At 37.6% G+C, this 23,197-nt stretch overlaps 4 long non-coding RNA genes across 4 annotated transcripts; 2 read left to right on the forward strand and 2 right to left on the reverse strand.

The window, feature by feature from the left end:
- The first annotated feature begins 1,457 nt into the window (after positions 1-1,457).
- Positions 1,458-2,391, forward strand: LOC144652400 (uncharacterized). The gene is made up of 2 exons (XR_013570528.1): positions 1,458-1,690; positions 1,992-2,391. It is a non-coding gene; the product is annotated as an uncharacterized LOC144652400 (long non-coding RNA).
- Positions 2,392-5,514: 3,123 nt separating this feature from the next.
- On the reverse strand, positions 5,515-6,560 carry LOC144652080 (uncharacterized). The gene is made up of 2 exons (XR_013570447.1): positions 6,356-6,560; positions 5,515-5,864 (listed from the first exon to the last, which is right to left on the reverse strand). It is a non-coding gene; the product is annotated as an uncharacterized LOC144652080 (long non-coding RNA).
- A 2,421-nt stretch (positions 6,561-8,981) lies between these two features.
- Positions 8,982-10,995, reverse strand: LOC144652081 (uncharacterized). Its single transcript, XR_013570448.1, has 2 exons — positions 10,525-10,995; positions 8,982-9,585 (listed from the first exon to the last, which is right to left on the reverse strand). It is a non-coding gene; the product is annotated as an uncharacterized LOC144652081 (long non-coding RNA).
- Positions 10,996-19,450: 8,455 nt separating this feature from the next.
- Positions 19,451-21,590, forward strand: LOC144652082 (uncharacterized). Its single transcript, XR_013570449.1, has 2 exons — positions 19,451-19,694; positions 21,232-21,590. It is a non-coding gene; the product is annotated as an uncharacterized LOC144652082 (long non-coding RNA).
- The last annotated feature ends 1,607 nt before the right edge of the window (positions 21,591-23,197 follow it).

The following is a 23,197-nucleotide window of genomic DNA, read 5'->3' on the forward strand; positions in this document are numbered from 1 at the left end:
AGTACAATATACTGTTTTCTAATTACATGCATTTATTTGAAGTTAACTTCTTCCTTTGCGATATTGACCTATAATTAAAAGGAAGCTTTTAGCTGATGGGGAAGTTTGAAAAAAGCTTTTAGTTGAGAGGGAAATAAAATTGATGCTATTCAGCATGTTATATGAGGGACACAAGTCAATAAGCTGTTAATGGGTTCCTTTGCTGCGTAATGTGTGCATTAAAACTACCGTGAGATAACGCTGTTTAAAGATACGAACCGCTCTTTCACTGTTTGCCTATTCTGGAACATTTAAATTAATTTTATATAATAACAGGTGGATTCTATGGTAAAGAACAATTGCACTCTACAGGGGCGGATCTGGGGGAGGGTGTCCTCCACCCCCTGACTTGAGGCTTTCTAGCACAACTGGTATTCTGCAAAAAAAAGTTAGTTACGCCTATACTTAGTGGTGCTAGGCTTGTACCGAAACTTCTAGCACTTTTTTTGGCATTATTTGGCTTCGCGAGCATTTTTTTTTTTTTTTTTACATTTTATCCAAAAAAGCACTGCTAGCATTATTTTGGATTTTCGACTGATTTTTTGTATAATTTTGTGTTAAAAAGCACAATCTGACTTCATTTATGGCGTCCAAAGATGCATTATGCCCTCATTTTAATCAAAGGAGCCGAGGAGGCCTGGGGAATAGGTTTGATCGGTTTGATACGTCAGTGATTGCCTTCTAGAAACCCAGTCCATCACACTCCTTCCAAGATGACGTCATCCACGTTGTCATCAAGGAACAATGGAAGTCAGCCAGCCAAGGCAGAGATAGCTCGAGAGCGTACTCTGACGTCAAACATTGATCGTTATATTTTATTGTTGAAAAAGCTAACTGAAAATCTGAAAAATGTAATATTCTATGTTTAAAAAAATCGGAAAAAAGTGAGCATTATTATGATAGAGCACCCACGAGCACTTTTTAAAAAAATTAGCATTATTTTAGCACTTTTTTTGGCAAAAAACGAGCACTTCTTTTAGCATTTAATGCTTTTTTTTACGAGCACTTTCGGTACAAGCCTAAGTGGTGCAACCCCTCCTAAGAAAAATCTTGGATCCGCCTCTGATCTAGTTACGTTTATGTTATGCTCGTGATCGTGTTCGTGCTTGTCATTTTGTTTGTGCTTATGTTTGCGCTTGCTGCTTGTGCTAACGGCCCAGTGATAACCCGCCTAAGTAACATTGGCAATATTGTTTCAAAAATCGCGTAGCACTTAACTTACGGCTACCATAGAAGTCCTTGTATTGCCTGTATGGTAAATGGGGGAAAATGTCAATCACGCAAATGCGATTGTTTTCAAAGAAAAACCTTAAGACGTTTTAAGTAAATTTTTTCTTCAAAAGCAAGTTGATTGACACTTTCCTGTCGATGATATTTGCAATATTTTTGGAAAACATTGCTATTTTTTATTTCGCGACTTGAAAAACAAAGCACAATTTGTTGTCGTTTGTAGCGAAAAGGTCGCTGGCGTGTCACTGCTCACAGACTGTATCTAGATCTCCAACCTAGACTCTCCACGTTTGGAAGCAGTATGGCGACTGTAAGATTTATTTCTGCCGTGTTCTGCGCTATTTTGGTGTGCTCATTTCTCGTGTACACAGAAACGTTTGTGCCAGCTAGAAGTAGTGTTGAAAAAGGATCTATCTTTAAGGTAATTACACGTAGAATACTTTACTCATAATGCAATTTTTCTTCAGTGCAGTGTTCATTTCACTAAATTCAGGAATAAAATGCTGAGAGCAATTCTTATTAGTTCCTTCAATCCAACCCTAAACATCGCCGATATTTTGGAAGTGCACTGTGAGATAAATATGAAATGAACAATTTGAGTTTAAGTTGTATTCTAAGACCCTCGCTACTTTATCTTCCAAAGTAATCGTGTAAACTTAGATACTTTTTTCAAGTGCATTTGTTATTTATAAGAACTCGTTTCGTTTCTTCTTTTTTTACAGCTTCGTAGAACTCTTCAAGATATCTGCAATTTCGCCCTCCAGCACTGTGGTGACATTGCGTCCGAGCGTAAGTCACGTGACGCGGTTACGGCCAATGCAAGACCGAACGAAAGGCGGGACTTTCAAGCATTTCGTCAATGATGGTGTCACCAGTTGAACAACTATCAGTTGCGGGCTAAATATTGACTGATCCTGTATCACCTATATTACTAAGCAACATGTGGCGTATTCTCACAGAGGAGTATTGAGCTAGGGCGGGGGAGGGAAGAGGTGGATTGGGTCGCAAGCCACCATATCCCATCCCCCACCCTCAACTAAATTTACTAAAACGCATGATAATAGAAAATAAAACAAACTCGCTGTGGAAGTGTAGGGCCTTGCTTTTAGCTAAAATAAAATAATAAAATTGCATTTTTTTGGTGTCGAAAGTGTGTTTTACTTTCATTTTTGTTGGTGGGCTGGTAAGGGACGGGGGCTGGGTTGAGGGGGTGAATTTGGTTTGAAAATTAGTTAAAGGAAGGGTTATTAGCAGGATCCAATGAACACCAGTCGATGGTTAATCTAAGACAGAAAGAGAACCGGCCAAAGTTGAAACAATTTTAAATTTTAATATTTGAGTTTCACGCCAGATTTTTTTGACCATAATATTAAAAGCTTTGATGCAAATGGATAATAAACCGTAGCTGTTTTAGATGTATTCCCAGATATTTTAGACGACCCAATCATAAACTTCCCCACCGAAGCATGTCTCTGGACTCCCCACCAAGGCCTTCCGATTACTGAATGACCCCTGCTACTAACTGTAACCTGAGTAGGCATGCTTCAGGCTTTTAGGAAGGACTGGATCGGCTGAGAGATACGAATAGGCTGTTTCCGAGTTACCTTTTGCCTCTGTTTCAAAACAAGTCTACGTACGAAACCATTCAAATGAAAATCAGTTTGATTTGCAAGAAAATGGACCTATAGGTGAAACTCATTTTTATATGAATGGTTTCGCACGTAGACTCGTTTTAAAACTCGAAAATGGCCTATTGATAGCATTTTCAACTTTCAGCTGAGACCAGCAAAATTTGCAGGCAGCTGGGATTCCAGCGCTCTTCGCACTTTTTCCTAAATATTATTCAACGGATAATATTTTGTTTGTGGGGGAGGGGAGGGGTTGAGGACAGCATTTTCCTCCCTTTGACTGTACCGGAACAGGTACAATTATGGTTACTTTTACTTTACTTACAGGATATATATTATTACTCAATAATCTCAGTTGGAAATGAATGTGGGTCCCGGATATAGGTGAATGGCACGACCTTCTAGATGCAAGACGGTCAATACAGTCACATGTCTCCCACAATTATAATTTAAATTTCTTCTTAAATTATCTTCATGGCAATGATAGATGTTATTTACAATACATATAACAGATTAAGGATATCATCGTCATCTTTCAGATCGCGGTATTAAACTGTGATGAGTTCCTTTCTTTAACAGTAAAGCCGCTGATTAAAAACAACTTCATTCATGATGTAAACATAACCTATTGTTAACTCAATGTGTCTCAAGAGTTCTTCCTTTCAGTCGCCATGATGACCCAGAATTCTTTGTTTCTTTCTCATTGATGAAAATTTTAAATGTCTTTTTGTTCGACGTTGCACTGTCTTTGATTGCGTCACGTGACTTCCTCTGGGAATCAAAATCGCGACGTGTTCGAAAGCAGAGTTGCCAGTATCTTTAATAGTTCTTTGGATCTGCCAGTAGTAAAGCAAAAATAATACAGTTGCATGAAAGAGGACCCTTGTACTATACAGTTTAGAAGAGAAGGAGCTTTCCTTACTCAATCGTTCTTTATGATTTGAAAACGGCTTTTCCGAATTAACCACAAACAATTTTATTTAGGAAATGAGCCCAGAGTCAGTGAATTGTTTCCATCAATTCTAGAACTATTAAATTGGTCGATATTTCACGCTGCCTTTACATTGCCTTGGTTTATTTGTTTTGAATGCTTTTTACAAGCTTGCTCGTCTCAGTGACATCCAAACTCACTTGTAGGTGAAATTCTCAATATCAAATATTTACCTTAAAAGTTCTTTTACCAATTCGCTTATTAGAAGTAAAAGCTTCTGTCTGCACGAACCAAGAAGACATGAAAAGAATGCAAAACGCTGTAGATATAAATCTTGCATCCGCCATAATTCTTCCAAACGTGGAACCTTCTACTGCACACCGATAGATGTAAATGGTCCTTTCATCTTGCTAAGCGGTGAACTCAATGAGTCGCCAACCTTTCGTTTTTCTTTAGACGATAACTGTCATAATTCTCGACTTCCAATTGGTCAAGAGCCATGCTTTATTTGCTATATACAAGAAGGAACTTCCACGTTGCGAAGACAAGAAAAGCTGTGAAAATACAGCCTACGGCACGTGTTTCAACAGCTGTCTGGTATTCACCCAACTTTCACGAGAGTCTTTGATAAAACTGCTTATCACACCACTCGCGCGAGGAACTGAATTTGTACTATGGCTACAAAGTGAATTCGATCAGTATTTTGTCTGTAAAAGTTTGTATAGGATTCACTAAGAGCTAATCTTTGACCGTCTAAAAAAAATGACAGTTGCTTTGGGAAGCTTTAGCAATTCGTAGGTTTGATAAGAATTAAGGAATTAAAAGAAGGATGTGCGCTCGATCTGCGGCTGTTTTGGGGAAGAATCGTCATCTCCAGCAAAGAGATGTTACTCATCAACTGAAAAAAAGGTATTCAATAACGCTATTATTTAAAAGTTTGTATGTGTAGGATAAAGATTCATTCCGAAACATGTAATTGAAACGTAGGATAACTTTCATTATATTTGAATCAATTATTTATGTGCCGTCAAAATCAATAAAATATTATATATGCTAGTAAGCCAAAGCTTTTGAGTATTCAATTACGTGAAACCTACGGACAGGAATAATATAGAAATTCCTTTTAGCTTGATAGGCGATCTAGATATTATTATTTTTAATTTCAACCTTTATCATGTCATAGAGCAAGAAGTTCGCTTTTAACTCGTGTTCGTTGTTCCGGTTTCTCTAAAGGTGTAGGAGGGGGGGAGGGGGGAGGAGAGGGGGTGTGCAGCAGTTCCTCAAAGAAAATAAATTTAACAAATTATCCTTTTGGCTGAACGTAATCGTGCTGAAAGAACTTTTTTCTCACGATTCACGCATACGAGAAACTAGAAGAGCTCCTTATTTTTTTCTTTTGACGCTTCCAAATGATTTCTATAGCTATATAGAACGAATATACTTCACGCTTTGTGTAAAACATGGAAATCAATTACTCCACTTTAAAATATACCATTTAATGGGTCACACAGCACATCTTCACACAGCCTTTAATACACATGATATTAATATTTGACGTCGAGTATAGCTCTTTTCCGTTAACACTATGCCCGTCTCATGAGGTTATTGACCTGTTTCTACCACATGACATGTGATATCAGAACCCAACTTTAATTTATAAAACAACAAGAATAAAACCCTTTAAACTTTTCTTCTTTTAAGCAACTTTAATGTACTATAATGTTTATAACAATTGTTATTTCCATAAAATAACATCCGTTTGATAGTCATGATCCTCATGATTTTGTTTCTCATTTTAAAAAAACTGAAATTAAACACAAACTATTTACGCAACTTGAATAAGCTATAAAAATGTTCTTCCTAAGCCAATGGCGAAGTGGCGAAACAAGACTTCATTATCATTGACGAAGATACTCCATGTTCCTCTTTTCTGGCCTCTCATTGGTCGATTCTGCGTCACGTGAATTCTGCTGGGAATCAAAATCGCCACAATTTTCTAGCGCAAATAGGCAGACATCTTGAAGAGTTCTTTGAAACTGCGTGGTAAAAAATAAAAAAAGTTAGTCGTATAACAGTGCCTTGGCAGAAGATCTTTATACAAGTGAGAAGGCCAATACATAAAATGCCGTAAAAAACTTACTGTTCGTGCTCTGTTTTGCCTTGATGTTAGTAAAAGGAGGGAAATAAACACGTCTTAACCCTTTTTGTTAATAGTAAGGAAGATTTTATTGCTATTGCAAAGAAATTAAAGTGAATCTTTCCGATTTCAGCTATTAATTAGGAAAGCCAGTTTAATGCATAGACTTTTTGAATGACGAGCAAAATTTAATTAGATTCATCGGAGTTTGACAAGACATTTTACCGGCTTGTGGGTAGCTAGCCATGTTTAAAGTTGAATGGGGTCAAACGGAAAAATCATTTTGACTGTGATTTGGATAAGGTTAGTAAAGAGAAAGTAAACAAAAAATGTGTATGAAAAATTTAAACGCACTAATTCGGGTAAATACTTAATATATCAAATAATTACCTTGACAGCTCTTTTACCAACTTTATTACCAAAAAACGCCTCTGAGAACACGAGAAACGAGGATAGGAGAAGAATGCAAAACACGGTAGAGATACATCTTGTGGTCGCCATAGTGCTTTCAAAAAACGTAGAAACTTTAGCAGGAGGTAGATGCGAGCCGTCCTTTCAACTTTTGGAGCTGTAGAGTCAATGATTAGCCAATCTTTTTTTCACCTTTATATATCCTCAAACCACAAAGCATCAAGGAGGCCTTTCTGATCTCACGCGAGCTTCTTCCGGCCCCCTGAGGCCGTGGTTTGCGGATGTTGGAACCTTTTTTGAACCAGTAACAAGGTGGTATGACAATACAAAGCACTTTTGTCTAATTTGTTTCACCTTTTGAATAGTTTTGCCCTCAAGGCGATCTCATTATTCCAAACTAAAACGCTTCAAATTTGTCTTGCCAAAAAATTGACTTTTACTATGACAATTAAACTGCCGTTCACAACATCAAGCACAGTTGATGGTATTTAACCTCTGTCCATATGGATTAAGCACTCCGAAATCGACTGAAACAGATTTCGTAGCAACCACTTGTTGCTTCACAAAATTGCTTCAGGGAATTACGTTATTTATCTATGTTCAGTTGTAATTTGTGTTAATTTACTCGCGTTATTTTCATGCCCCATCTGTCCACTATCAAAAGTTTTTGACTTTTGTCTATAATATATCATAAAGTGGCCTTACTATCACATCACAAGCGAGCAAAAGCAGCCGTTTTAAATTTTCCGGGCAAAATAAAACGCTTCCTTTCTAACAAAGCACTTTCATGAATGAAGGCCCCAATATATCGGAAATTACGGGAAGATGTAAAATTGAAATCAACCTATTTTTAAAACGGTGCTCGCATCAAACACGCAAACGCAGATTTAGTCACGGCGGTAAGGGCAAAAAAAATGTTAAATAAAAATAGGAAAGGAGGAAAGGTTATTGTTGGAAATGTGTACGTTTAGGAATTAAGTTGTCTAAGAATTAACTGGAACACCTCGTGCTTTTTGTGAAAATGGTGACAATACCCTTTTAAAATAGTTAAACTGACAGTACACCTGCTTGCAAAACACATTCAATATCACGCGTTTCTGTAGAAGTTCACTTTAAATCCATCTCCGGCGCTCGCTATGGGAAACCCTTTGAAACCGAAACTGATGTTAATCGAACATCTTTTGCCTTGCCAGTGTTTTTCACATAGGAAATTGGAGTGCCATCGTAAAATTCAAACGTTTGTAGACAATAAACTATGTTAGTACAACTGTCCACTGCAGCAAGAAACATCACACAGGGGACTGTTTTACTAACAGCTAGAATTATATGCCTGACCACTTCACCAGGCTTGTTGGGGGCCTGGGCATATCCAAGCCGTGAGGAGTATGGGGTGATATTCTTTTCTTTCGTGCTTTCACCCATTCTCCCCGCGGTCCGGGTCGAGACTCGCGTGGTAAAAGCAACCACTAATAATAATAATAATAATAATAATAATAATAATAATAATAATAATAATAATAATAGGGGCATAATACTAAAAGTCTCTATGCTCTTACATTATAAATATATAAAAATTAAGACTGGCCACACACGCGCGCTACTGATATTACATGTACTTTAACTGATATATCTCTTCTTTGATTTAAATGGCTTTTATAGTGTAGGCAGTATATAGCCCTTGTTGTGTAATTGTCAGTGTTTTGACCTGCGGTATAATCTGTGTGGGCGTATGATTCATATTCGGTTGAAAGTAGCTGCTTAACATTTTATTTAACTTGCGATCAGGTGTTCTTTTTTGCGGCGAAAAAAAAGAAGGCTGATCGCAGGTTACATTTTATGTTGTCTGGACATTCCTTGCGCGCTATTTCTGATTTTAGTGAAAGGATATAGAAAAAAATTGCTCGCAAATAGGAATTTTATGTCCTTCTCCGACATCATCTTGGTGAGCATTTTTTCTAAGGGGACTGGATATTGGCAAGAGGTGTGTGGTTCCCCAAACCCCTCTTGTGGGCTCATCATGTGATCTAGTAGGTCATACAGATCTCGCTGTCATTATTTGAAGCTCGAATTAAAGTCAAGACGTGTTCGCTTCAACCCCCTCCTCCCCTTAGCCTCCCACTTAAATATTTTTTTCCTTGATGTCGTGGCGTTGCTAGTGCCCTCATTATAAATATTTGATTGTAGCATGATCTCTTCATTGTCAGTTAATAAAACCGGCTATGAGCCTTTGCCCATAGCCGTAGGCGTAACTACTCGAACAATAACGGGTGTTATTTATTGTGGCCCAGTTAACGGAGCTCAGGCAAAGCAGCCTTTGGGGTATTGCCTTTAGGTTGGAAGGAGGAAACATTCAGGGAAGCGAAATTTAACATTCATAATTATTATACATCGAAGTCTCAATTTCTCTATATACGTCACAAGGGAGACTATATGGCACAATTTTTTGCCGGATCTCCCGGAGCTTGGAGACACACGTGCTAGAACTCAGATAAGTGTTAATTATCCTTTGAATGAATAGCACGGAGTATCGCCTGGTACTTAGACGACGAGACCATCTGCCAAGCTAGTTAAAACATGACAAATTTCTGCAAGATTGAGCAGGATAATTATTCTGTCATTTAACAAATTGTTAGCACAACGAATTTCACAGCTAGAAAAGCTGTGGCTATGCAGCGCTTTACAAGACTTTGGACCAATCTTTAGCAGACTACGTATATCGCAGGATATATGTTATGTATATAATAAAAACTCTTTACGTTAACAGCATAACCTTCTCATCAGGCTATTGGTTTGTTCCTATCACAGAAAATAAGTAATAAACCAGCTTTGAAAATTATTAATCAACAAGAATATTTAAACTCTTGGAAGCTTTCTTCTTTCAAGTTACGTTTAATGTACTACAACGTATATTACAACTTTATGTAGGCTGATGTTATTTCCAATACATAACGTCCGTTTGATCGTTCTGAATCAACTTTAGTGATTTCAAGGTCGTTATTTTAACAAAGCTGAAATTAAAGCTTTGCATAAGCTCCTTCTGGCGACGTGACGAATCGCAGCATGCTTCCTGATCATTGACGAAGATACTCGATGCTCCTCTTTTCTGGCCTCTCATTGGTCATTTCTGCATCACGTGACTTCTGCTGGGAATCAAATTCACCACAGTGTCCTAGTGCGAATTGGCAGACATCTTGAAGCGTTCTTTGAAACTACGCGTTACAAGATAAAAAAAAAAGAATTCGTTTAACAATAGCATGGAGAAAGATCTTTATACAAATGAAAAAGCTGGCCAGTACATGAGAGAAATTGTTCATAAGGGTCGCCATCTTTATTATTTTATTTGTTTTAATTCTATCAAGTCTCTTTTTTGCCAGATAAACTCTGTTGTTGGTGCTAAGGAAAATCTTACAAGCATATACAAATATGAAAGTAATTCGCTTCTCCTTCAACTATTTAGTTTATAGGGAGGCTATTTTAATGGATTTCGAAAAAGACGGGCAAATAGACCTTTTTATCACGTACGGTTTTCGACGCCATCTTGACGGGAGGCGACAAGATTAGAAATGACAGTGTTTGTATGGGACCAACGGCAAAATTTTCAATTTGAATTCTGGACAACTTATGAATTTTAAACTTTATTCGCCGAGTTTGAAGGATGTATCTGAGCTAGAAAGCGTTCAGTTACGATTTTAATTTCCCACACATTTGTCCGCAAATTGACGTGGTTCGCGTGAAAAAATTATAGACAAATGTATGGTAAATTAAAAACGTAACTGAACGTTTTGTAGCCTAGATACATCCTTCAAACTTGGCGAATAAAAACTTTTGTCAAGTATCTTAACTTTACAGCCCATAAATTGTCCAGAATTCGATTTTTGTAAAAGATGTTTGCCGTCGGATTTCCAAACAAACACTGTAATTTCTACCCGCTTTGCCTACTCGTCGAAATGGCGTCGAAAACCGTGATAAGGCCTATTTAGAATCATTAGCGTTTGATAAGAAATTTGGCCGGCTGCGGCTTAGCGGTCTGAGGTGAGCAGAACTGTTGAAACTTACACTTATCATTTTGCATGTGATCTTGATAATAAACAAGCTTATTAAACATTCAAAGTCACTTATTCGGCAAAGTACTCAGAATCAAAACTTACCTTAAAAGATCTTTTACCAATTTGTTGACCGAAAAACGCTTCTGAAGAAATGAGTAACGAGGATAAGAGAAGAATGCAAAACACGGTAGAGATACATCTTGTGGTCGCCATAACGCTTTTAAAAAACGTAGAACCTCTTGCAGGAGATAGGTGTGCCTAACTTTAGCTAGTCGAGCGGTGGAGTCAATAAATCGCTTATCTCCCATTCACATTTATATATCTTTCAACCACAAAGCATCAAAGAAGTCGCTCTGTTCTCATTCGAAATTGTTCCGGCCCCCTGATGCTGGGGTGGGCGCTCGTTAGCACCTTTCATGTCCCAGTCACAAGGTGATATAACAAAACAACGGAGAAAATTAAAACACGCGAATCTATTTTGTTTTACCTTTTGAATAGTTTTGACCTCGAGGTGATTTTACATTATTCGAAACTAGAAACGCTTCAAATCTGGCTTGCCAAAGAAATTGACACTAACAATGCTTAACTGGCATTATATCACGAATCAATTCATAATTCATGCCCCATATGGTTTTAGTACTCCGCGCGGGCGAAATCGATTTATATTTTCCTTAAACATAGCAGCCACTTGTTGATTCGCAAAGTTGCTTCAAACATTTGAGAATGATTAAATGGCCAGACAGTTACTATGAGTTTAATCTAATCTATCTTGTGTTTATTTGTGCACGTTATTTTCATGGCTCATTGGTCAATTATCCGAGTTATTGATTCTGATCTTTCTAACATATATCATATAGTGGCCTTACTTTTACCTCAAAATCAAGCAAAAGCAACTAGTTCATTTTTTCCGGGCAAAATGAAACGCTTTTTTTTTGAAAAATTGCTCTTGCGAATGAATGCCCCAATATATCGGAAATTAAGGGAAGATGTAACATGATATCGAAATCATTTTATTTTCAAAGAAGTGCTCACGATCACTTTCAAACACGTAAACTCAGTTCAAGTGAAAAACGACGCGAAAAAGTGTCAAATAGAAATGGTAAGGAGGCAAGAAAATTGTAGCAAGAGAGTATTCTAAAGGTGTAAGTTTACTTGAGTTGTTTGGGTTTTTAGTTGAACACCTCGTGTTGTTTGATAATGGCGATTACACCTGCTTGCAAAACAGATTCAATATTACCCGTGTCTGTACAACTTAACTTTCAATTCATCTCCGGCGCTCGCTATGGGAAACCCTTTGAAATCGAAAAAAGGATCTGATGTTAATCAAATCCCTAATGGTCCAAATAACCATCTTTTGGCTTCTCGGTGTTTTTCGCGTGGGAGATAGGAGTGTCATCGGAAAATTCAAACTTCTGTTTTGGGTAAAAAAATAAACTAACGAGTTGTCAAAAGAGACGAAAATTTGCTCTTTCTATTTACCTGCCCATTGAAAGCAATTAAGAACGTAATTTCGATTCCGTTCGCAACATGTGATTATTGTAAAAGACGGCGCAAAATCTTTCTCGTTTTTTCCTTAAGCGAACAATCAAATGCGTGGGAGAGTTCAGTATTGTCACTAAAATCCAGGTTGGTACGTGTATAAAATCTAACAGCGGGTTCAGTACCGTACAAAGTAATAAATTTAGCTTTCTTTGTAGTCGAAACATGAGGTTCGCAATGAAAGCATTGATTCAATTCCATTTTTTGTTCGCGCTAATTGCGAAGGACGGAAGAAAATTATCTTTTGCATCAGACAATTGAAGTGAAGAGGCGTTCGTCAAAAAGGGAGCCAGCTTGTTAAATTCGTTGATTCCGAACACTATTTATTACACGCTGAGGGCGTAATTTATCATAATTAAACATTTAAATGTTTGCTGCTCTTTAAGCTTTATTTATCGGTGATTACCGTCAACTTGTTGTAATTGTAAGAGCTTCCACGATTAAGTTTAACAAAAAAATACCTCTTTTGCGTATTTTCTTGATGCCTTTTAACAGCTGAATGCCATACACGCTGGGATGGGAAACAAAAAACGCTGTAATTGATCATCCAACAATAAAACTGAAGTCGTTACTTATTCTTTTCTCGACATCTTTTGACCATCTCCGAGATTGGTCAGTATGTAACCCCTGGCGCCGCACTTTGCGAACTAGCCAAGACTAAATTCGATCTTTAGTTGTCTGCGCACAAACAAGTTTATGAATAAGTTGTGTTTAAATATATGTTTTGTACTTGGAAATACTTCGCCTGGTTGATAAAATTGTAGGAAAGAGTGCTTCAGTTGAACTTACTGAAACAAACCGTCACTTTAAAAACATAAGGTTGCCATCTTCTGTGAGCACAACGTTTTAGCCTCCATGACATGAAAACAGCGGCACAATTTTATGGAACAGTCTTCCTTCCAACGTAAGACAAGCAGAGTCCATTGGACAATTTAAAGACATTCGTGGAAAGCAGCTATTTCTTTATAATAGCTTATCTTTAGAATTTTAGTATTTATGTTTAGTAAGGATTGTTGGTAGTATTTTAAAGCTGATGTTTTAACCGTGTTAAAAAAAGATTACCTACCTAACTACGTACACAGGACTGAGTACTTTTAACCCTTCTACTTGTAATGGAAACAACTTGTAAGAATTTCACTTTAACTGTGGATCAGTAGTTGCTTGAAAATAGACAGCAATCGTTTTGGTTTCTTGATATTGGTCGATCGTTCACTATATATATAGTATAGAATCAATTTTATATAAGCACATACTTTTGGCAACACATCCCCTATTTATTTCAGCCATGGCTATTTGTTTTCAAAAAGGGATCCTATAAACGCGGAATTATACGGTCAATGTCTAGTGTATCGGAAATTGCACTGATCCCGCCTGAGATAGTTAAGTTAGTAGATATTTACACGCATGGAAATTATCAATCTCTCTTCTGATGAGTTTGTTAGGCTATAACTTGGTGGAAGGCCAGGGAAAGCATAAAACGAGCAAATGATTTCAAATGACTTTAATGTGGTAGTCGTAGAAAGTATATAAGATAAAAAAATATGTGCGTGTTTTATAGTGTCAGAAACTCCGGTTACTAAAAACATATGGCTTAAACTTTATCTCCTTTACTTGAACAAAGAGAAATTTTGTTGATAAAGTACTGAGTACTAAAGTTCCGCACTAATCTTCATTATCAAATTATTAGAAAAATATATAAATAAAATAAAATAAGGAGTTATAGCTAAGAACTTTTAAAAAATGAAAATACTGAAGTTGAACAAATACGACACTTTGACTTAAGCATTGACTTCTGTCACCTTTCTGTTTTTTTTTTATGACTAGCAATATGTACTTACAAGAAAAAATGAAATATATTCTTTTGATACTTATGCGTCACTACTACTTCCCCCAATGCTTTCCGTGGGCAGTGCCTGTTTTTAATTTGGTCATATAAGTTTATGATGATGATGATTTAACAGATAAAATGTCTAGCTCACCAATAAACGGATTCATGAAAGAAACTCTCCTAACACACAAGCAACTGAAAGAGATTTCGCTTTCATATTTTAACACCTGCTCTCAGCAGCGTTTAACTTGAAGGAAAAAAACTCAGTAGATATTGAAATAGAGCATTAAACAGGTTAGAAATTCCTTGCCGTTGGGTAAGGAGGATCTGTCTCGCCTTATTTGTCTAAGAAGTTAACCGGTTCAGGGCCTTAACTAGCAAGAGGTAAGACCAGACACTTACCTTGTCTAGATTTTAACAAAATACGTTTAGTTGAGAAAATAACGCCCAGTTGAACAAGATTGATTTTTTTTCTCAAGACTGAAACAACTTATTTAAAATGTTGAAAAACCCGTTTCAGAGCTTTAGACTTCAAATTGAGATGTATGCCCCAAGACCCCCCCCCCCCCCCCCCCCCCCAGCAAGATCTTGCCCTCGTCTATGCTAAAAGTCTGGTACGGCCCTGCGGGTCAAGCTACCTTATTACATGAAATTTTCGCGACACGTTTCGGATCGGATCAATCGGATTTAGTGACGGAAAGTGGAAATGACGAGTGAATGAGAGGAGACACTGGGAATGAATGAGGCGAGACGGTGACACTGAGAATGTGAGAACTGTGTGTGTGGAGACACTGTGGTGTTTGGCGACGGAGAAGTGGAGAGGGATGAGGTGAATTGTGAGGAAAGGAACGTGTGGGGCAGTCGTGGCGAATGAGGGGAAAGAAGAGAGGAGATTGTGGGGGGGGGGGGGGTCGGGGAATTGGAGAAGGGGAAAGTGTAGTGAATATTGTATGCGTCTCATCTAACGATGTAGAAAGGTAGTGTTGTCACCAGTTAGGCCCTGAACGACAGAAGGGAGAAGACCACCGGACCGACACTGGTGGGAGAGGGGGAGGAGAGGAAGAGAGCAGAGTACTCATAAAATGAAAAAAGGGACGGAAATGGGGAGAGAGGACGGAGTGAGACGAGGAGAAGTGAAGGAAGAAAGGTCGTTGTTCACTTCAGATTTTCATTTTTTAATGATTAAAATGGAAAATTAGGGGGAAGGCGCGAAATTGTAAAGGAGTTATTTTAGGGGCTGAGGTGAAATGCAAAAATGGGTTGTCGTTTAATATCTGAATGAATTGTTTACCGAAGTTCGAGACACAGAATCAGTACTCACGTCAAATTGCGCAAAATTTAATGTTTTTCTGTTGTATTATTTCGGAAACCGTTAATACAGTGTATCAGGACCGTAACTAGCAAGAGTCATGACAAGGCACTTGCCTCGTCCTGGTTTTAAACCAAAATTGGAAACACAAAATATCGTTAAGTTGGGAAAGTAATCCCCAGTTGAACAAGATTGATTTCTTTTCAAGAAAAACTTTATGAAAAATGTTTAAGAAAGAGTTTGAGCTTCTAATTCTCCACATTTTTTGGAGGGCATGCCCCCAGAACCTCCTAGCATGATCTTGCTTCGCCTCCGCCAAAGGGCCGTTTATGGCCTTGTGTATATCAGTTAAATAAAACCTGGACTTAGATTTCATATCACTTCATGTGAGGTTGAAATGCAGATAAAGCTAACAACACTTTCACTGTTTTATGTGTCATGGATTCTTGAATATTTTATTGGTAACTCATGCTTAATGACTTAAATGTATTGTACCTATAAAATAAATGGTAGCAGAGCCACCTTTAATTGATCCTTGTTACAAAATTAACATAAAGTAAAAGGGGGAGGAATGAATTTATCAATAAAAGACATTTATGATATAGGTGGTTTTTACTGTCACCAAAACTATTGAGTCAAAAAAAATCAAGAATATTACAGGTTGTAGAAAACTATATAAACTACTTGGTCAAGTCTCAGGTCTGCACGTTATTCCGTACTCAAGTTGTCCGTCAAAATGTTTCACGCAAATTTAGAGAGCACGGTATGGAAACGCCTGAAATCAATGAAAACATGTGGCATTAATTCTGCTACAAAAATTAAATAAAGGGGTCAGATCACCCTAATGAACAAGTAAACATTCACATAAAGACTTCTCGCAAAACATCAGCTGTTTAGATTGTTAAAAATTGCAGGATGAGGCATTTTTTAAGAAAACGTGACAGTCATCTTTGATCTCGTGTGGCGGGACACTCTCCGAAATTCAAAATGCTCTATCTTAACTGCGGCGACTGCTATCGAGCTTCAACAAGATATGTATTAAGGACTGGCGTCTAATAGCCAGTGAAGGATAAAAACTCAGGGGTCTTGCGATTCTGGGTTTTAGAATTTTGATGACGTACCGTGAAAACCAAGAATAGGATCACATTCTCCCAACAAGTACTACAAGAAATGCATAAACCAATAAAGATAATTTGTATGTTGATGTGAGGGCAAAACACCACGACGAGAAGGGAAATATTCCTAAGATAAAATGTACAAGATAATATCTCTGCAATTTTCATGCATATCATTCCGTTCTTTATTATGCGCCGAGTGAAAGTGGCCGGAGCCAATGTTAAAAAATATGCCTAAGTGCGGCTGAGGAAACGCTTGCTTTTTTTCGAATATATTAGCTATCGGAAATGCGTTTCACGGTGGTATGAAACAACTAGCTTTTATACGTTTTACGGTTAGTTCAAGTGATATAAGTGCTATTTTTCACTGATAAAAACACGCACAAATTCCATTCCTTATACGGCACACATCTACAAAAAACTGAAATGCATGTCGGTAATGGATGGAAAAAATCTTATTTTTTTTTCAACTGCCTTTTAGTCAGCGTAAGAGACCTGACCGAGTCATGACAATTACGTTGACTCAATGACAGCACCTGCAACTGTCCGTATTTTACGGCAAGAGGGGGACATTGGGGGTTGCTGAACACCGCATTACCGCAAAACAAATCGGCAAATATCACAATACCGCAAAAAAAAAAATAAAAATTAAAAAGTACCGCAATTTCATAATAAGCCTGTAGAGCTCAGCTTGGCGATTCGTTGTTGCGAGGGCAAAAAAAAAAAAGAGACTAAAACGAGCGGCGGGACCGTGGAAACAATGACTCGACTTTAAACTGGTTGTTAAAACAGTCAAATTGTAGGTTTAAATGTGTGACAAAATAAGGGGGTTTCAGATTGCTTCCGAAACTACCAGAAATGGCTAAAAAAAAGGTCGGAAAAAAGTGAAGGATACGTTTTTTACTGACTATAGTCAACGAAAACGCTAAGGAAAGGTATGCCGCAGGTTTGGACTGGAATTTTCATCGAAATTGATGGTGGTATATTGATCTACCGGGTATAAGTTAAGTCCTTTAATTTTCCAACAGCTCAGCAATAGCTTGATACAATCATGTTAAAACGGAAACCACCTATGATCAATATCGATACAACGAAAGAAGTGACTTTTACTTAGTAATTTCCTTAGTTTATATTTATTACTGACATGCAGTATTCTTTTCTCCTGCTGGACATTAACAATAGCTCCGCCTCATTTCTAGATGACAGTCATATAAAATGGACGTAAATGCAAAACGTCTTAAAAGTGCAAACGGAAGAATCATCTTTTTAAAGTGCTTTTAGTAACACTTTTTGGTGGATATGATATTGCATACGGCTCCTTCAAGTTCCCTCGACCAAGTAGTCATAAAGAATAACGCTTTGGCTTTAAAACGGCTGGTCCGGAAACAGGACCCTTCAAACCATCTTTGACCCGTTAAATTAAAGAACATTTGAGAGTGCTGGCGAAGTTTTAGGTTTTTAAAAAATCACAGAAATGTTGTCAAATCGACAAATTATGAGAATAAATTTAGGTAAATCGTTAGCTTTGCGTCGCTGTCTTAATTTTAGTCCATTGTAACAAAATTAACTGAACGTTTATAACATTTTAAGACAAAACGTGTTTAAGATTATATTTCTTATATTTAATGACTGAGACAGGTACAGACTAAAAAAAGATATCCTAGCCTATGGTTTAATAAGTAGAGTCAGTATTATCAAACAAAAGCCGTTTTTGCTAAGTGTAAATATAAAAGGACTCGGCGTCCTTTGTGTTTACATGAAAAATCAGAATTACTTTCATCCTTAGTATAATTTTTTTCTGATTGTCATTCGTCATTAACACCCTATCGTCTTAGAATTAAATAATTCGCCGATGAAGTATCAGATGTCTTTGAGAAGACAAGCAGCCATTTTATATCCGCCCTTTTCAGTTTGTTGACATGAGCTAACAGATAGGGAAAACTCAGTAGAATGATACATAAGCTTTAGATTCGTCTTTGCCATTTTAACAGCGATATAGAAACTCTACATTTAGAAAAAACACCAATGACACTGTTTCATACAATTATAGTTCAATGGATTGATATTCATATGAATTGTGTAGTTCAGATCAGTTTAAAATCGCTTTAATCTGGGCGGTTTCTGCTGTGCGTTTAGGCCCGCAATAAAATGGTTTACAAGTTAATGTTCGATTATAAGTGAATTTAAAATAATAGTACTGTTATTACTGTTTGCTACTGTGTTTGTTAAAAGCCCGGGACGTCAGTGAACTTCGGCGTTTTGTAAATATAATGTTTTTAGTTTCTCCTACTTAGTTTAAAATTTGTAAGGGTTGAGTTGAATTGAGTTGAACGGTCACATGAATGGCCTTACAAATTTGTGTTGGTGAATGTACTCTTCTGAATTTCACAACTTCCAACTTCTTACTAGCAAGAAAGAAGGGAGTGTTTTTTAGCCGGAAAATACCACACAAAATATTTAGTCTCTTTTCTTTGTAATCGGATAAAACGTACCTGTAAATATGACGCGAACAAATTGAAAGCATATTTAAGACAAAAGAGAAAGAGTGGGAAAGATTGTCAAAAAAAGAGATATGCTTGATTTATAAAGATCACAATGTTTGCTTAGAATGCCTCGCTAAATTTTCGGCAATCGCCTATTGTTGTCGTTAATTCTTTTTTCCATTCTCAGTTATTTTATTCTTTTAACCGTGAGATCTTTTAGCTTCGTTCAGGTGACTAAATAAAATGGCGTACGAACATCATAAAACGATTTAAATAAAAAATATTCAAGAGTCTTTTAAAAATCATCGATCTTTTAATTTTTATTGTAGCAACATCTGTATAGACATGTAAAGATACGGTTTTCCTTTCACAGCTGACGGAGATAAACAATGCTACTCAGTAAGGATATTTTAGAGACTTGAAATGTGAACATGTGACAAATAACTGAAAAAAAAAAGCTTAGAAACCTTGTAGTAAAGAACCCAGATAAGTAACTTCATGCACTGAATTAAAGGTGTTTCGCCTAATGAAGATAGCCCATTAGCTTGTTTCACAATACCGGTAATTGTGAAAAATGAGTCACCACTCAAAAAATAATTCGTCTTTGCAAAGTCATTAAACATCTGCTCTGGAAAATCAACGCATTTATCAATCACCCTCAGGCGTAAGTCAACACATCCAAGAGTAATTATTAGTGGGAGGAAAAAGCACTTCCTTCAAATTACGAAATTTAGCCAGAACTATCTTCATTCATAAACGGACGACCTGACGCTCTATAAATATTGGGAAAAGCCAAGCAGTTCTCACATAAGCAAGCAAACCTTCAGTGAACGTGGTTTAACGCTGAGAATATCAAAACGACGTTATTTACCATACAAGCCATGGATTTCAAGCTTATTGTTGTTGTAATTGTTGTACTCTGTACCTGGAACTGCTCAGAGGCTTTCAGCTCAAATTCTCGAATTGGAAAAAGATCTAGCCTCCGTAGAACAGTTAAGGTAATGTGTTCGCCATTTGTTTGTATCACTATTATCATCATCTTCCGTTTTTACAGACAATGATCTTGATAATACACATTTTGATAGAAAAAAAGTTACATGAACAGAATATTTGCAAAATATTGTAGTTTATTTCCAATCCAATTATTAAAACGTCAAACCGTACATCAAATCAAGATAGACTGGAAATCTTGTGATTAAACTGACAAACGTTTTTTATTTTGTTTACTATTTTTTGGAGGCTCAGAAAGAGTGACTCAGTGTTGACATCATTTACCTGCATCTCTAACAATGTCTTCTTTTTAAGCCGTTCAGAACTCCGAGTTTCGAAGTTAGTTTAACTCACTTAGTCAAAATTGCGTGAATAGGAAACTTTAACAAAACAGAACGGCAATAATATTAAGTAATGATAAAAGGCCTTTGTCAGAATTTTCTCAATATTTAACTATACCACTAATGGTAATGGACAAGTATTTTTTTTTTTACCAAATCACCGTTAACGTACCAGGCTAGGATCAGTTTTTGATCCTTACTGCTAAGTCACAAGGAAACGTGAGTGCAGATAGTCCATTAATCTGACACCATCCGGTTACACCGGTTTCTTAGCCACCTCCTCAACATAGTCGCCTATCCAGTGAATGTCCGTTGCCTTAAAAAGTTTATTATTGGTTTTTTAAGACGTTGTTCACAAAACGAAAAACTTGGTCATTCCAGTTAGGCAAGCTTGCGCAGTATGACTGTACATTAATCTTTATTCAGTGTAAGGTATATGTATAATGATACGACTAGCTAGCTTGATGTAAGTGAAAACCTTAGATGACAATTTTTCCGAAAAAGCTTTAAGATATACTCAGGGTATTTTCTCTAAACGGATAATTTTAAATCAGAAGACTCTGCGGTTATCTACTTGGAAAACAAATAAATGTTTTCCTTTTACGGCATGATCACAAGTCCAGTCCAAATCCATAGTGTTACGTTGCGCCACCCGGATTCTCAGAAATAACATCAAAAGAAATATATATAACAATTAGTAATAAGCTAGGAGGCAGCGTGGCCGAGTGGTTGGAGCGCCGGACTTGAAATCCGGAGGTCGCGGATTCAAGTCCCGTTCTGACCATGGCCACTAGCTGGATTTGTCCTCGGTCACCCGAGTCCAACTCATCGGCTATGCTTGTAAATAGCCAACTGGTCTGCCTCCTGCCAGTTGGGAGTTTTAACCATGTTATGTTTATTTACAATAATTGTTTCACATTGGCCTTGAAAATCCCCATTCGGGTAGTGGTCAATTACATATATATCTTTTTAAAGTATCCAGGGAATTACGCTTTCCAGCCTCATTTTCAAGCGCCTCCGTCTCTATGGTTGGAGCAAGGCTGGTCGCCAATCCTTTCTCGTGCACTGAAGGGTCCTTCTTTTCTTTCCCAACCCACTCCCTACTTGTTCTCCTTCCACTTCCCTCCCCTTTTTCTTTATAACCCTTAGTGATTCTCAACTGTTCTTTCAGTATTTGAGCTTTACAATTGTATTCTCCTTGCAGGAAGAACTACAGTCCAGACAAGATATTCAAGGCTTTTGTCGAACCGCCATGCAGCTATGCCAAGGACAAAATGAAGACGAGGCCAGCAAACCAAATCTTAGACGAGAAATAGAAGAAAGCTACTGATGCAGATCGCTCCAGTGAATAAGAAGGATTTACCTTGACAAACATCATATATTTTGTGAACGATTTTACCTTCACGCATTTAATTTAATACATTAATGTGGCATATTTCAAAAACGACTTTAACTGCTGTCTTCACGACTTCACTTAACGAATGCATAATGACATAAATATTCTGAAAAACAGTTCATTTGTATAACTAACTTGAGAAAAAATAAAAACGTAAATTTAAGCAAGATGATATGAACCTTATCGTTTACAAATTAATCTCAATTATTAAGACCCACTCCACACTGAAGAAGTTTTATCGACAAAGCCGAGTACATTTTCACCGTCCACACTGACAATATGGTATAAAGGCTCCATTTTAAATTTCTCCAGTCTGAACAGCGTTTTCAGTACCTCTTCAAAACAGTTATCACACTAGCGCAACCTTCTCATATGTCAGGATCCCCTCTTAGAATATTAGATTAAAAGAAGGTAAGCCTTGCGCAAAGCGGCACATATTGCCGGAGCTTATCCCGGTTTCGGTAGCATCTACTCCTCCCTGGATAGGCTGCTAGTCCATCGCAGGGTTACCCCAGCATTATTTCGCCGGCACCCATTTATAAACCTGGGTGGAGAGAGGCACTGTGAGAGAAAAGTTTATTGCCCAAGAACACAACACAATGAACCCGGCCAGGGTCGAACCTGGACCGCTCGATCTGGGAGGTAGAAATCAACGGTACGATTGGGAAATTCAATGTTGCGCCCGAAGCACTGATAGTAGAAATTAGAAAGTAGAGAATTTACTTCAAAATAATTTTAGTGCTAGAAACAACCCGTCCGCAAAAATTTCTTTCTTAGCATTAGCACTTGAAAGGAAACTGGGGACCACACAATGCTGGAGAAATTAGTTTGACCTTGGCAGGGGAGATAAGTCTGTACAAGCTTCAGAAAATCAAAATGAACGCTTGTTGCGTTGCAATTTTCCTAAGCAATATTCAATCAGAGAGAGCACGAAAAAACACACAAACAAAGAAAGGAAGCAGCACATTGCGAGGAAGGCGTGTGCGAGAGAACTTGACAAAAGAAAAGGTTTTATCGATACTATTTTGTACCGATTATTTTCAGTTTGTTAATGTCTAAGCCGTCCTCTGCAAAACAACATGCAAACCGCTAAAAGGAGCACACACGCACACAAGACGCAAACCGGTATGTATAGTGTCGCACACACGCACACAAGACCTTTACCTTTACATATATATGAGAATACTGAAGAAAGATACTTACCGAAAGAACCAGATCCTGTTTTCAGCTCTTCCTTCATCTTTCTTGTAGAAGTCCAACATAATTGTTTTTTCGGTAAATTTCAGTTCTCTCAACGAGTGTTAGAAATAAGTTCAATGTTCCTGATTCCCTTCCGTTCTGAGAGATTTTTCTTCCGCTTAGAAGTTAAAGCATGCATGCGCAATAAAATCCGGAACACAAGATTTCTAGCATGATCAATTTCATTTTCCCAGAGACCGTGCTGGCGACCTACCGCTGACCAAGGAGTCAGCCGACTCTGGGCTCGAAATTAACGGACAGAGCGAAGTAACCAGGGAACAGGAGCGAAATTGGCCTTGCATTTGCTGACCAGAAATCGGAAGCAGCTAATTTGCTGGCCTTGCCATTTTCCAAAGTAAGAAGGGGTTAAAAAGGATAAAGATGCTGTCCATGCCTACCACTCCTCAAGTATTGGCTGTGCGGAGGGGTAAGGCACTAGCCATACGGCGGAGATGCTGTCTTGTTCTTCTTGCTGTCTTGTATTGACTTTACACTCATTAGGCCCTCCCCTTATTTCGATTCTCTGTTTGCCGTT

The sequence above is a fragment of the Oculina patagonica genome, chromosome 4 (genome assembly GCF_052425735.1).
Source record: "Oculina patagonica isolate OP01 chromosome 4, crgOcupat, whole genome shotgun sequence".
Classification (NCBI taxonomy): domain Eukaryota; kingdom Metazoa; phylum Cnidaria; class Anthozoa; order Scleractinia; family Oculinidae; genus Oculina; species Oculina patagonica.